This window comes from Protopterus annectens, chromosome 1.part1, assembly GCF_019279795.1.
Source record: "Protopterus annectens isolate FY-2018-M chromosome 1.part1, PAN1.0, whole genome shotgun sequence".
Classification (NCBI taxonomy): domain Eukaryota; kingdom Metazoa; phylum Chordata; order Ceratodontiformes; family Protopteridae; genus Protopterus; species Protopterus annectens.
In genome coordinates this window covers 1,393,724,866-1,393,736,074 of record NC_056726.1, presented here as the reverse complement: position 1 = coordinate 1,393,736,074, position 11,209 = coordinate 1,393,724,866, and positions in this window count along the sequence as shown.

The following is an 11,209-nucleotide window of genomic DNA, read 5'->3' as shown; positions in this document are numbered from 1 at the left end:
AACTGGTTAGATCAGACCATAAACTAATCACTTTGAATGTCCACACCCCACCACCACCCCCAACTAAGGAAATCACAGTAAAAAACTTTTCTAAAGCAAACTTCACCTTACTTAAGACAGAGGTGGTAAGTTTCACAGCCCCCACGTTAAATGATAATGCTGCCCAAGATGCAGAAACCTTTACAAATGCACTCTATGAGCACCTACAAGGATGCATGGATCATGCCATCCCTAGCAAAACCAAGACTCACTCCTCTAAGAGAAGGAAACCAGTCTGGTGGACCCTTGCCATAAACAGGCTATACAATAGAAGGAGGAAACTAGTTCAGAAAAAAAGCAAATCCCAAGAAGGAAAGACATCCCTGACCAGTATCAGTAAGAAACTAAGGTCCCTCATAAAATCCTCCAAGGCTAACTTCGAAAGAAAAATAGCCAAGGATTCAAAAGATAACCACAAAGCCTTCTTTAGCTATGTTAAGAATCTAAGTGGCAACTCATAGATATGCTCTGAGCTAGTGCAAAATAGCACAAAATATACTGAACGCACTGATACTGCCAACATCCTGGCAGATAGATTCAGTGCAAACTTCAACCCCCTCTCACCCCCAAAAGGGCCCACAACAATACCAGAAAAGTGTAGTGTCCCAGAAATCACAAATGCACAGGTGAAAACAGCCCTTTCAAAAGCCAAAAGAACAGCGTCAATGGGGCCAGATGGTGTCCCAGGCTGTGTCTTGCATGAACTACAGAACAAACTAACCCCCCACCTAAACACACTGTTCAACCTCAACCTCTCCACAGGCTACTTGCCCATAGAATGGTGCACAGCAACGGTTATTCCGCTCCACAAAGGAAGGGCCACAACTGACTCTGGTAACTATCACCCCATAAGCCTGACTAGCCTGGTCTGCAAGGCTATGGAACACATCATCATGGAACTCATTAACAAAGACATTGGGAACCTCCAAACACTTGACCCGACTCAGTTCAGCTTTGTTAAGGGCAGATCATGCCTACTAAACCTGGTTGACTTCTTCGAGACAGTCACCAAGGCCATAGATGAGGGGAAGGTAGTTCACACAGCCTACCTTGACCTCGCCAAGGCTTTTGACACCATTCCCCCAGGAATTATAGAAAAACTAACCAGCCTGAACATAAACCCCTACGTCACGAGATGGGTTGCCAACTGGCATACAGACAGAACTCACACAGTAAGAATAGCAGGCTCCAGGTCCGACTCTAAACCAGTCACAAGTGGTGTCCCACAAAGCTCAGTCCTGGGACCCCTACTGTTCAGCATGTACTTATCAGAAGTACAGGCAAACACAGGAGGACTATGGCTAACCAAGTTCACCGATGACTGCAAACTGGGAGCCATAATTGACTCTCCGGCTGACACAGACATTCTCCAAAAGGGCCTTACTAAGATGGACACCTGGTGTCAAAGTCATGGTCTCAATCTAAATGCCAAAAAATACATAGTCATCCCGTTTGGGAAAAACAAAACACCCATGAATTACCACTTAGGTGGCAGCCCCCTTAATACAGAAGAGGTAATAAGAGATCTGGGGACCCAGGTAGATAGTAATCTCTCCTTTGACAATCATATTGCCAAAGTAGTTAGGAAATTCTTCTATGTAGCCCATCTAATTACTAAAGGGTTCACATCTAGAAATAAAGAGGTTATAGTGCCCCTCTACTCATCACTCATTAGACCCATCATAGAGTACAATGCCCCATTTGGGATGCACCTCACAAGACACTTCCAACAGCTGGAAAGACCACAAAAGTACCTCACCAAGAGGATTACTGGTCTCAAACATATGTCCTATGCAGCCTGACTGGAAAAACTCCAGCTGTACTCAGTGGCATATCGCTTACTCAGAGGTGATCTCTGCCTGACTTACAAAGCCATGTCCAATTCAGACTTGATGGACATGCTCCACCTAAAGAAATCCAAGTCACTGCGAGCTACTCGCTCTAGTGAGCTAAACCTCGCCACACCAATAAATAGAGCATGCTGGAGGGATAGATTCCTGTCACAGAGACTCCCCATGCTTTGGAACAAAATTTCTAACTACATTAGGCAGAGCCCCTCACTAACATTCTTCAAAAGAAACCTTGACGAGTGGATGGGTAACAGAAAATACACCCCCGGGATCAATTCATTGGCTCTTCTTGACAGAGGCTCTGTTAATTAATCAATGGGGTGGCGAAAGCTGACACACTCTGGCTAGGCTTATAAATGCCCTCGGGCAGATAGCCTAGTACGTACCTAAGAACCTATGAACATCTAAAGTATGTTTGAAATAAATGCTCTTAATCAAAATTATGTAGTGTAAAAAAATGTAAAAAGAATAAAGTTGATGTACCAGTCACTACCTTATTCTTTAGAGATTATTTAACTTGGAATTATTTTAAGACTTGAATGCTTGTGTTTGTGTTTATAAATATATGTGGAAAAAGTAACAAAGTATCTCTTTAAAAATCTCAGGACTTCTTAAAAGTCTGAATAATAACACCAAGATGAAAAATAAAATGGGGCCTATATCAAATTCACATATAGTAGGGTATGTATATGTACTCTGGCTTTTCCCACCTCCTAAACATGCTTTGTGAGCTGGTTACCTATTGTGCTTATTTCTGTCTTAGGCTATGGCTTAAAGGGTTAGCAATGAGTGTGCTTACCCACTTAACAATAAATAAAAGAAAATATAGCCCAGTCAATATAAACACTCTAGACACATCATGCAGGATCTGGAAAAGGGAGGATAGTACTATACAACATTTAAAGTTTTATCATAATGTCTCTGTCTTCCTCCCACTGGAAAGGAAGAAGAGGGCAATGTAGTATACATTCATACAACAGGTGTCATATGGTGCTTTTATGAAATAAGCAAGTTTCAAAGTAGTAAACCTATGGAGTAGAATTTAAATTCTCTAGCCAGTTGTTACCTCTTTCAGGCTCTAGAGCATATATGTAGTAGCCATTTGGCCAAATTCTGCTTCTGTTTGAAAGAAACAAAATATGAACTCTTCTATGAGTGCAAAACCCCAACACTTCCCATGTAGAATACTTCAGTCCCAGCACCCAATGTGCCACAACTTTAAAATGATTATTTTGGGGAAACAGGAACATACTTTGCTGCCGTATATTTGTGTTTCAACTAATTACATGTTTACACACAGTGGGTGACTCATAGATGATCGGTCTCCACTGGTGACACCAATGACATATCCTTCTGCAATGGGTGCCTCCCATGTGTATAGGTGCCTTTGTTAGCCTACATATAAAAAATTGTACCCTGTCTTCAATGGGACCTATTAAGATGTCGAAACTCAAACACAACTTTCATGGTAGAAAAAAAATGAGAAACGGGCACTGCCAAAGAGCACTGTAACCAATAGATACATCTTTTATAAGCATCTTAAAGATGCCCTGAAGTGGTAACCTGCTTAAAATGATCCCCGAGATTCATAACAATCATGTAGGCTTTGCGCAAAGCCTACACGATTTATGTACATTTGCACGAGCAGCAGCGCTCATTGAATATTCATGCCGTTTATTGCACTTACACATTTATTAGCACTTTTTCTTGGCCAGCAGATGTGTTGGCAGCCATGAAAAAAATTGCAGGGAAGTTCGAGCACACAATGTAAACAAAACAGTTTGCTTGTAGGCAAACTTATTATGCTAGTGCATGCGGGCAGCTTTACAAAGTAAGGACAAGTTGATTGAAGAATTAAAAAGCAGGGGAAGTTAAATGGTTAGAATGTAAACAGTATGCAATGATATTAGTGCAGAAATAAGTAAGTGGGGAGGGTAAACACAGAAAATATACTCAAATAAAACAGACAAATGTGCTTATGTCACAACGAAACATTTTATACATAAATACTTCCGTATTGATGTGATAATAATTAATCCTGTGCACAATTCTTGACCCATGCACATAAATAAAAACAGACATGCTGACAAAAGATGTGAAAGGATTGTGATAACAGTTATCAAGAACAGTGGATACATTAAGGGTTTTCACATAGGCTGCAGTTATTAAATATGACAGGTATATAAAGAAAATGTATGCCTGATAACTGAGTACTACTCTATTCTCCACTTCATCACATATAAACAAGAAGAAATTAATTGTGCAGCTGTTGTGTCATGCACATCAAAATGAGAAACATTTTTGCAATTTATCATTTGGCAACCATAGAAATGGAGTTATATTATAACACTTCCTAAAATTTATAAACTTCGAATGCCCTGGATCAACTGGTCAACACCCCCACCAGAGGGAACAACATATTGGACCTGGTCATCACACACATGGGCGAACCTCTCGCTGGTTAGATCAGACCATAGACTAATCACTCTGGATATCCACATTCCGCCCCCACCCCCAATCAAGGAAACCACCATGAAAAACTTTTCAAAAGCAAACTTCACGTTACTTAAGACTGAGGTGGAAAGGTTCATAGCCCCCATGCTAAAGTACAATGCTGTCCAAGCTGCTGAAACCTTTACAAAGGCACTCTATGAGCATTTGCAGGAATGCATGGATCGTGCTATCTCAAGTAAAACCAAGACTCACTCCTCCAAGAAAAGGAAACCAGTCTGGTGGACCCCTGCCATAAACAAGCTATACAACAGAAGGAGGACACTAGTACAGAAAAGAGTAAAATCCCAAGAAGGAAAGACATCCCTGATCAGTATCAGCATGAAACTAGGATCCCTCATTAAATCATCCAAGGCTAGTTTCGAAAGAAAAATTGCCAAAGATAACCACAAAGTGTTCTTTAGCTATGTCAAGAACCTAAGTGGAAACTCTCAGATCTGCTCTGAGTTAGTGCATAATGGCACAAAATACACTGAACCGACTGATATTGCCAACATTCTGGCAGACAGGTTTAGTGCAAACTTCACCCCCCTCTCACTCCCTAAAGGGCCCATAACCATACCAGAAGAATGTAGGGCCCCATCAATCACCGACACACAAGTTAAAACAGCCCTATCCAAAGCCAAAAACACAGCTTCAATGGGACTGGACGGTGTCCCAGGCTGTGTCTTACAAGAGCTCCAAAATGAACTAACCCCTCACCTAAACACACTGTTCAAACTCAGCCTCTCTACAGGCTATGTACCCACAGAGTGGCGCACAGCAACAGTTATCCTGCTCCACAAAGGTGGAGCCACAACGGACTATCACCCTATAAGCCTGACTAGCCTGGTCTGCAAGGCTATGGAATGCATCATCATGGAACTCATTAACAGAGACATTGGAAACCTCCAAACCTTGGACCCTACCCAGTTTGGCTTTGATAAGGACAGATCATGCCTCCTAAACCTGGTGGACTTTTTTGAGATGGTTACCAAGGCATTAAACAAGAAAAAGGAGGTCCACACAGCCTTCCTAGACCCCACAAAGGCTTTTGACGCCATTCCCCATTCTTGTATTATAGACAAGCTCACCAGCTTGAACATAAACCCCTACGTCACGAGGTGGGTTGCCAACTGGCTCATGGATAGAACCCACATAGTAAGAGTTGCAGGCTCTACGTCTGACTCTAAACCGGTTACAAGTGGCGTCCCCCAGGGCTCAGTCCTAGGACCCCTCCTGTTCGGTATATACTTCTCAGAGGTACAGGCAAGCATAGGAGGACTATGGCTGACCAAGTTCACAGACAACTGCAAACTAAGGGCCATAACTGATTCTCCGGCTGATACAGACACCCTCCAGATGGGTCTCACTGAGACGGATACCTAGCGTCAAAATCATGGCCTCAAGCTAAATGCAAAAAAGTGCATAGTCATCCCCTTTGGAAAAGACAAAGTACCCATGAACTACCACATAGGTGGTAGTCCCATAAATACAGAAAATGTAATAAGGGATCCGGGGACCCAAGTAGATAGTAATCTCTCCTTTGATAATCATATTGCCAAGGTGGTTAGAAAATCCTTCTATGTGGCCCACCTAATCACAAAAGGGTTCGCATCTAGAAAAAAGAGGTTATTGTGCCTCTCTACTCATCACTCATTAGACCCATCATAGAATACAATGCCCCATTTGGGATGTACCTTACAAGACACCTGCAACAGCTGGAAAGACCACAAATGTACCTCACCAAGAGGATTACTGGCCTCAGACAGATGCCCTATGCAGCCCAACTCAAGAAACTCCAGCTGTACTCGGTTGAATACCGCTTACTCAGAGGTGATCTCTGCCTGATATACAAGGCCATGTCCAACCCAGAATTGATGGACATGCTCCACCTAAAAAAAAACAAATCCCGGAGAGCCACACGCTCTAGAGATATAAACCTCACCACAACGATAAATAGGACATGCTGGAGGGATATATTCCTATCCCAGAGACTCCCCATGCTTTGGAACAGGATTCCAATATACATCAGGCAGAGCCCCTCACTAACACACTTCAAGAGAAACCTTGATGGGTGGATGGGAAACAGAAAATTTACCCCGGGGATCACTGCAGTGCCTCTGCTGGACAGTGGCACAGGGAACTAATGGTTCTGCTGGACAGAGGCACAGGGAACTAATCTAAGGGGGTGGTGAAAGCTAACACATTCTGGCTAGGCTTATAAATGCCCTTGGGCAGATATCCTAGTACTTACCTATGAACCTATGAACCTAAATTACTTTGAAACATATATTAGACAAGCATGTTTTGTATATTCATGAAAATCTTCGGCAGTTATATAATATGATAGTATAGTGATGGCCAGTAATCCTCTTCCTACTTTATTTTGCTTTTGTGTCATCTTAAAAGTACTCAATTGTATTTATTACTGCTTGGTGTAACTCACTCTAAGCCTTTTAGTTTAAGCACTTGGGCTTCAGACCAGTTGTTTTACATTAAGAAGGTTTGTGCTCTGCACTGTAGTGGCAGGACAGGTAGCTTACATCCTTCTAAGTTGGGAACTGCTGATTGAGGGCTCAGTGTTTGTTATTCTAAAAGTGTATTAATTCTGGTTTAAGCACTTGGGCTTCAGGCCAGTTATTTTACATTAAGAGGGTTCGTGGTCTGCACTCTTGTGGGAGGAGAGGCTAGACTCTGCCCTTCTGAGCTGGGAATTTCTGGTTAAAGGCTTATAGTGCCTTCATATTTGAACTGTTTCTTACTAAATTGGTACACCTTGTTTGCTGTAGCATAGACTAGATCCAGGCCTGCTGAATCTAGCTTTGTTTGTATAACTTGAGCACTAATCCAGGCATTCTTTAAAGTATTCAATTGTATTTATTACTGCTTGGTAGTAACTTGATTAAAGTGTAGCTATCATTCTAAGTCTTTTGGATTAAGCACTTGGGCTCAGACCAGTTATTTTACATTAGGAAGGTCTGTGGCCTGCTGAATCTAGCTTTGTTTGTATGCTTGTTTGCTTGTTATTTCCCTGAAACGCTAATTCCACCTAAAACGCGGCTTTTCAGCACTTCTGTGGATCCCTAGTGACATCTGCATTGCTTACTGTACTTATTTCCTTGTTTCACTTGAAAGAAAGTTACTGTTTGTCATTTTTGCATTTAAGTTACCTGTAACACATTGCATTTAAGTTACCTGGCACTTGCTCACTAAAGCAATTATATAAGTCAGCACTAAAAAATTAAAAGCACTACACCCTCACAAACTCCCCTTGAGTACCTTGTTCCCCATTGGCCCTTTTATTTTCAGTTATAAAGGAATTCCCAATACTATTCTAGCATGTCCAAAGGTCAGTTGTCAATCTCGTCTCCGGTCCAGCTGGTGAATCTGGGAATCTTGAGGCAATGTTACAACTGCCTCATGTACACAGATAACCCTCTCCTCCTCACAACAAATTCCAACACATGTGAGAGATGCAACCATATAGCCAAACTGGAGGCTAAGCTCTCTCAACTCAGTACTGGCGAAACCTGTCAGGAGGAGAAGGAAACCACACTCACTACAATTCCAGTCTCACATAGACCTACCACGACAGCAAACCAAACACATAAACACACAAAAACATACTCGGAGGCTCTAAATAAAAATCTGCCTAAGCAGCAGAGACCTCCAAAGCGGACACCCAAGCAACCGCTACCCCAAAACAAAACACGTGCAACACATAGCTCACAAAGCCAGTGTACCAAACAGTCACAGCCCTTAAGGCTAAACAACACACCTGATACACTTGTAATAGGTGACTCTATCATCAGGCACACTGACATCCCGCTCACCAGGCTGAACAAGGAGAAGGTCACGGTGAGCTGCCTGTCGGGTGCTAGGATCCGCCTCATAACACAAGCACTCAGGTCACTCCAAGGCAAGTACAAATATGACTCAGTCATTGTCCATGCTGGTGTGAATGACCTGAGACGTACCTCCCTGGACTACATGAAAAGAGACAAAAAGGAGCTCTCTGACCATGTAGCCCAGGCCGGTATGACCCTGACCTTGAGTAGCATCTTACCCTCACCAAGAATGATGCCACAATATGAAGACAAGATGATCAATTTCAACAATTGGCTTAAGTACTGGTGTCATTCAAAGGGGATCCAATGCCTGTCAGCTTGGGATGATACCAGGTTATACCTCATACCATGCTTTTCGGCCCCAAAACTTGGACCGAACCACAAAAGGAGGGGGAGTGTCGATATTCATCAAAGATACCCACACCTCCAGGTTGGTGGCAAAGCACGAAGCATCAGAGACTATCCATGTGCAACTAACAGTGGGTAAAACTGCCTTCCAGTTTATAGCCTGCTATAGACCACCCTCCCAAACCCAGGAACCCCACTCGGCCTTCCTGAGAACACTGGAAAATATGAAGGTCTCTCCAAACACCATTATATTGGGTGACTTCAACTACCCAAACATAGACTGGGAGCATTACTCTAGCTCCAACACCGTAGCTCAAAGGTTCCTAGAATTTATAAACTCAAATGCTATGGAACAACTTGTTACCACTCCCACAAGAGGGGAAAACATACTGGACCTGATCATCACCAACATGGGGACTCTATGCTCCAGACCAGAAGTGTATCCCTCACTGGTAAGATCAGACCATAAACTAATCTCACTGGATATTCACATCCCAACCCCACCTCCTGCCCAGAAAACCACAGTGAAAAACTTCTCTAAAGAAAATTTCACACTCCTCAAAACCGAGGTGGAATCCTTCAAAGCCCCCGGGCCTGTGGAAAATATGGCCCAGACCACAGAATCCTTTATAAACGCATTCTATGAACACCTTCAGGAATGCATGGATCATGCAATCCCAAATAAAACCAAAACCCCATCCTCCAAAGGCAGACGTCCTGTCTGGTGGACCCCAGCCATAAACAAACTATACAATAGAAGGAGGAAGCTACTACATGATAGAACAAAATCCCAAAAAGGGAAGGCATCTCTGATCAGTGTTAGCAAAAAACTACGGGCACTCATAAAATCGTCTAAGGCCAGCTTCGAGAGAAAAATTGCACAGAACACTAAGGATAATCACAAAGCGTTCTTTAGTTATATTAGGAACCTGGGTGGGAATTCCCAGATATGCTCAGAATTAGTCCAAAATGACAAAAAATACACCGAACCCACAGACATTGCCAACATCCTAGCTGACAGGTTCAGCACAAACTTCTCCCCCCCTCCCCACCAAAAGGGCAAATATCTATCCCAGCAGAGTGCTGCCCCCCTGACATCTCAGATGCTCAGGTAAGAGCCGCCCTCTCCAAAGCAAAAAACACAGCATCAATGGGACCAGATGGTGTCCCGGGCTGCGTCCTACATGAACTCCAAGAAGAGCTAAACCCAAACATAAAACTACTGTTCAATCTCAACCTTACCACAGGATATGTACCTAAAGAGTGGCATACAGCAACAGTGGTCCCTCTTCACAAAGGTGGTGCCTCAACGGATCCTGGAAACTATCGCCCCATAAGCCTGACTAGCTTGGTCTGCAAAGCTATGGAAAGGATCATCATGGACCTCATAAAAAAAGATATTGGGGACCTACAGACACTGGATCCTACCCAGTTTGGCTTTGTTAAGGGCAGATCCTGCCTCTTAAACCTGGTCAATTTCTTTGAAACAGTCACCAAGGCCATTGACGAGGGGAAGGTGGTCCACACAGCCTACCTGGACCTCGCAAAAGCCTTTGATACAATACCCCACTCGGGCATTATAGATAAGCTCACCAGCTTAAATATAAACCCCTATGTCACTAGATGGGTTGCAAACTGGCTCAAGGACAGAACCCACATGGTTAGAATTGCTGGAGCCATGTCAGACTGCAAACCAGTTACAAGTGGCATCCCACAAGGCTCAGTCCTGGGACCTCTCCTGTTCGGTATATATTTCTCGGAGGTACAGGCCAACACGGAAGGACTGTGGCTGACCAAGTTCGCAGATGACTGCAAACTGGGCACTATAATCGACTTTCCAGCCGACACAAGCATCCTCCAAAAGGGCCTCATAGAAACAGACAACTGGTGCCAGAGCCATGGCCTCAAGCTAAATGCCAAAAAGTGTATAGCCATCCCCTTTGGCAAAAACAAAGTGCCCACAAATTACCACATAGGTGGTAATCCATTAATTATGGAAGAAGTAATTAGGGACCTGGGGACCCAAGTTGACAGCAATCTCTCATTTGACAACCACGTGGCCAAAGTGGTTAGAAAAAACATTTTATATAGCCCACCTAATCATGAAGGGATTCACATCTAGATCAGGGGAGGTCATCGTGCCTCTTTACCTATCCCTCATCAGGCCCATAATTGAGTACAATGCCCCTTTTGGGATGTACCTTACCAGACACCTGCAGCAACTGGAAAGACCCCAAAAGTACCTCACCAAGAGGATCAAAAGGCTCAAACAGATGCCATATGCTGCCCAGTTTAAGAAACTCCAGCTCAACTCAGTGGCATACCGCCTGCTCAGAGGCGATCTGTGCCTGACGTATAAAGCCATGTGCAACCCGGAATTAATGGACATGCTGCACCTCAGAAAATCCAAATCCCATCGAGCTATGCGCTCGAGAGACTTGAACCTCAGCACTGAAATAAATAGGACATGCTGGAGGGACAGATTCATAACCCAGAGGCTCCCTTCACTTTGGAATAAAATCCCAGTCCAGGTTAGGCAGAGTCCCTCATTGACTCTCTTCAAGAGGAATCTTGATGAGTGGATGGGGGATCGTAGGTTTACCCTGGGTATCACCTCTGTGTCACTGTTAG